The following is a 5,386-nucleotide window of genomic DNA, read 5'->3' as shown; positions in this document are numbered from 1 at the left end:
TTTTTATCTTTATGCTCTTACTTTGCTAATCAGAGAAATGTTTTTGATTTTGATTTTTTTTCCTCTGACAATATTTAACACCACTTTATGATAAAATTCTTGGAGTGGTTAATGATACAAGGGACATAACTGCATAATAATGCCACTTTACAGCAAGCCTATAGTCAACATTAAATTAAATGGAGATATATTCAAATTAATTCCAGTACTTCACAAACAATACAAGATGATCTATTCTTTCTGTATTTATTCAATATACTATCTAATTTTTACCTAGAGTAATAAAACATAAGGATACAAAAGTAATATAAATTAGAAAGAAGGAAGTAAAATTATCTTTCTTTGCAGATGAAATGATAGTATGCATAAATGAACCAAAACTTCCCAAAGGTAATTCCTAGAGCTGATAAACACTTTCAACAAAGTTGTTGGATATATGGCTAACTAAAAAATACAAAGAAAAATCAGTGGCCTTTGTATGTACGAATGAGCTTGCAAATGCAAACAAGATAGAGAGTCATCCTAAACTTTGGATTGATTGTTGGCACTTTCAAATTTTCTACATAATAATTTTGAGTAACTCAATGTAAGTGTGTTGGTTAAGAACTTTCCAAATTCTTGTACTCACATATTACTTTTGGTATTCTTGATGGTAATCAAAGTGTATTATGATATGCAAAGACTTTAATAGATTGATGCCATGCTAAAGAATTTGCTCTTGTTTAAAGATACCAGAACGGGCAAAACTTCAACACATTGATTATGTTTCCAAGGTTTCTCTGCATTGTGAGCTCTCACGGTTTCTAAGATTACCACTACATGCAAAGGCTTTACCACATTCCTTACTCGTGTGTTCTTTGTGTGTTTATAGATAACTGTGTTGGGAAAAGTTTTTAATCACATTGATTACATTTGTAAGATTTCTCTCTAATGTCTTCTGTTATGTATTTGAAGATGGATATGATATCTAAATGTTGGGAACAAGCAAAAGAAACTTGTCCTAGGTACAGTGATTTTGTTATTACCCTCTGTCTAACCATAGCTTGAAACTGACTTCAAGTCCCAGATCCTAGGGGACTGGTGTGATTAACAATGTCTGGACAGTATTCATTATTCATGTTTTGTTCCCCAAAACCATTCCCAACCATAATTTCTGTTATTTGTGTTTTATTTCTCAAAACACAGTGTCTGTTTCTAACCATTAAAGAACAAATGGCTATGATAGGCAAGACTACAAAACCTACATTCTTTATCATTTGACATAGAGTAATAACATAAAAAAAATGATTAAGGGGAAAATGTAGACATAGCTTGGCACCAGTGTTTGTGGTTTTCAAGTCTGGAAGCTACATAACTTCCTGGCTCAGGGTGGGGGCGGGGGACTGAAGCATTGCAGCTAAGCTGCTGAGTATATTTTTCTGGCCCTGATTGGTCAGTAGTGATTCTATTACAATAAGTTCTTCTCTCTTGCACTGTCCTGGTGCTTGAGTTGAGTTGAATCTCAGTAGAAGAGTATAATTGATGATGTAAAGGATTCACCACGCCTATGAAATTGTGACAGTAAGTAACATTTAGCTGATGGATTGCCTCAAAAACATCCCACAGATTTGTATGCTAAGCAGGCTTGTTAGGGACTAGGATGCTAGGATTCACATGTTTGTTTAGCAGGTTTGTCTAGAAATCTGACTCGAAACCATAACAAAGGAGACAACTGTGGTATACAACCACCCACTTGGCACATATTCATAGCAAAAAACAGGTCTGTAACTGTCAGGAGCCATATGGGGCAAGCTAATAACTAGCAGGTGATCATCTTGAAATGGCCTGCTCCAGATTATTATATAATATAACCTATGACAGGTTCACTCTTATTAAGCAAGGCTGTAAGGGATTCATTTTAGGAAAGATTCCTGCTATTAATATGCTTTTCCTGTATTATTAAACATATATAACAATCACTAAATAATAGCATACCCCTTTGTAGTAGATCTCTGCAGATCTACAAAGATGTACTAACTTGTAATGATGTTAGATAGACAAATACATTACTTCTTAAGTCTTAATGGTTATCCTATAAGAATTCTTAAAATTATATGTGTGATTATTAAGCTCTTTTATATTGGGACTTCTATTAGGTCCTTTTCTGATAGTCAAAACTGCAATGAGAACTCTGCCAGTCTCCCATCTGCCAGTCACCAGTTAATTGCTCTTAGATGGTAACCAGACTTTCTCCTACTCAGAGCACATTCCAAGAGATTGTAAAACAGTTAATCAAAGGTCATTATAGGGGAACTAACAATTTAATAGGGCATCTAACGATTTATCTGTTTTTCAAAATCTAAGATAATTTAATGACTGATACAATTTTCATTTGATTTGCAAATGGTTCCTTATATGCTAGCTTGCTTATATCTTTGTATTAGCTCTTGGAGGCCCACCACAATATGAAGTTCCTGCTAGGTTCTAAGAATCTAGTAGTGTAGATATAGGTTAAATAAGTAAGTGAATATTTTATATAAAGTATTCAATATTGTGCCATTTATTTTAGTTTTTGGTTTAAATGTCTTATGCCCTAGTTTGGTTTTGTTGTTGTTGTAATTAAACACTGACCAAAAACAACTTGTGGAAAGGAAAGGGTTTATTTGGCTTACAAGACACAGCCTTGGGGTAGGCAGGTTCCTCCCACATTGGTCACAAACAAAACATATTCCCCACAAACATGTGCATCGGTCAATCTTATGGAAGCAATTCCTCAATTAAGGTTCCTTTTTCCCTGGTGACTTCCATTTCTAGTAAGTCCAGCCTAGTGTCAGAACCATTTTATGTTTTATAGAAAACAAGGCACACAGTAGTTGGCAAACACTGCTACTGAATAGTGAAACTCAGTTCACTTCTAGGTAGTTGTGCCAAAAAGTTATTAATGATTACTAGCTAAGCTATTATTTCCCACAACCATTGATATTTTCCATAGAAATAACGTAAGCCTAACCACTCATCTCTTTTGGATGTTTATGCTCATGTGCATTCGACTGACAGACAACAGCCTCCATGTTATTCCTCAAGATCCAACCGCATTGATTTTTGAGATAAAGTCTCTCCCTGACCCAGAACTTATACCAGGTAGGCTAGGTCTTGCTGGCCAGTGAACTCCAGTAACCCACCTGTCTCGCCTTCCCCAGTGTTGTAATTGGCAGTAAGCACCACTGCACTCAACTTTTGTACATTGGTCCTGGAGGTTGAATTTATATTCTTGGGACTAACACTTAACACACTATAAGCCTTTTTATAGCTTACATTTTTGTCTACATTTAGCCCACTTTATTTCTTGAATAACAAAGTGCAATTACATTTACTCAGAAGTCACATCCGTTTTTTATATGTAAGGTTTCTATAGAATAGCATAGCTTCATGTTATAAAATGTGATGCGATTGAAAGAAAATGACAGCAGAGGATTATTTACCCTTTGAACCTCTATAATTGATCATTTTCTCTTTCTGTATGTTCCATGAAGTTTTTAAAGATATATTTGGAACACTTGTGTGGTTAGGAATCATCCAGATTTCAAAAAGTATACATTCCTGATCTCTTCTCTCAAAACCTGGCAACTTACTATGTCTAGGTGCAGAGCAAAAGTGCCCCAGTAGTTACACCATTAAAGAAACATAATCTGATGCAACAGATAAGAGAGTTGAAGATGTACTGTGTACATTATAAAGAGGCGGGGTCATGATTTATAACATAATGTGAATTAAATACATGAATGATCTAAAGATATTTTGAGGAGTTATTGCTCTCCAAGAAAGCCTGGTGGCAAAACAGATCTGACAGTCTTGCCAAGCAAATAAGTTCTGCCTTAATTTCATTGAATTTCCTGATTTTCTCTGCCCAGGAATCTGTTAAAGGGTACTTTAAAATCTAAATATCCAAACTACACTGCCTACTGAACCAAAGTATCTGGAGCTTAGCCCAACATACAATGAGCACACTCACTGTCTCCCTCCCCTTCCTTCCTTCCTTCCTTCCTTCCTTCCTTCCTTCCTTCCTTCCTTCCTTCCTTCCTTCCTTCCTTCCTTCCTTCCTTCTTTCCTTCTTCCATTTTCCTACCATTCTTTCTTCCTTTCCTTGGATTTCAAACTATAACACAAGCTTTGAGCCATTGTACCAGAGACTGATTGCCAAAGTCAGAGATACCTATGAAAAAGATCAATAAACTTGTAGTGAAAGCTTGCTACAAAAAAATTTGGAGATTATTTAATTTGACAGGTAACTATCAACTTCAAATTACTTAAGGAAAGACCCACACTTGAGTAGTTTTAAAACATATAGTACAGGGATAGTTTCTGTGATTCTGAATTAGTGTTATGATATTAACTAGCTGAAATTGTTCTATATTTAAAATGTATCATCATCTCTAGGTGTATGTGCAGAGACCAGAGAATTTATAACATTATATGATGAAATGAGTAAACATACAGATGCTTAGTTATCTTTTAATCTACTTTACTACCACTCTTACTAGTGTAAAGAGTTGCTATTTGCATGAAAGATAATAACCAGGGTGTGGGACTTAAATTTCTTTTCCTGGTTTAAGTTACTATTTACACCTGGCAAACCTTTTAAATTCCAAAGTGGAACAACTTGTTTTCAACGGGAAAAGAACTTATCCTATCTTGCAGACAAACAGTGGGATAGTATAAGCTTTCTACTCAACAGTGGAGAGCACAGGAAGATTACATCTTCAACCTGCCTATGAGGACACAGGATGACAAACACCTTACTGATGCCCAGAAACATTGTCACCAGAGCCACACTGTGGTTCGATTCCTCAAGTCTTATTTTCAATGCATCCTACCACAATCTACCATCACCTCACTTGCTAAATAAATTGGAATAACTGAGGCAGGTTTTTGTGTTTGTTTGTTTGTTTTTCTCTTTCTTTTTTGTTGATTATTTTATTTATTTACACTTCAAATGTTATCCCCGCTTCCCTGTTTCCCCTCTGAAATCCCCCTATCCTATCTCCTCTCCCCACTGCTTCTATAAGGGTTATTCTCCACCCATCTACCCACTCCTGCTTCACCACCCTAGCTTAACCCTACTCTGGGACATCGAATCTCTGCAGGACCAAGGGCCTCTCCTAGAATTGATTCCAGATAAGGTCATCCTTTGCTACCTATGCAGCTGGAGCCATAGGTAAAATGCCTTATGGAAGCATTTTCTCAACTAAGTCTTCCTTCTCTTTGATGATTCTACCTTGTGTCAAATTAGCATAAAGCTAACCAATACACGGCTCAAGTCTCAAACATGAACACATGAGCTATGCTCTGACTATAAAAAAATTTCCATTCATTTGACATATATTTTAATATTTCTGCTTGTCTTGTG

Source organism: Apodemus sylvaticus, chromosome 4 (genome assembly GCF_947179515.1).
Source record: "Apodemus sylvaticus chromosome 4, mApoSyl1.1, whole genome shotgun sequence".
Taxonomy (NCBI): domain Eukaryota; kingdom Metazoa; phylum Chordata; class Mammalia; order Rodentia; family Muridae; genus Apodemus; species Apodemus sylvaticus.
This window is presented reverse-complemented; position numbering follows the sequence as displayed.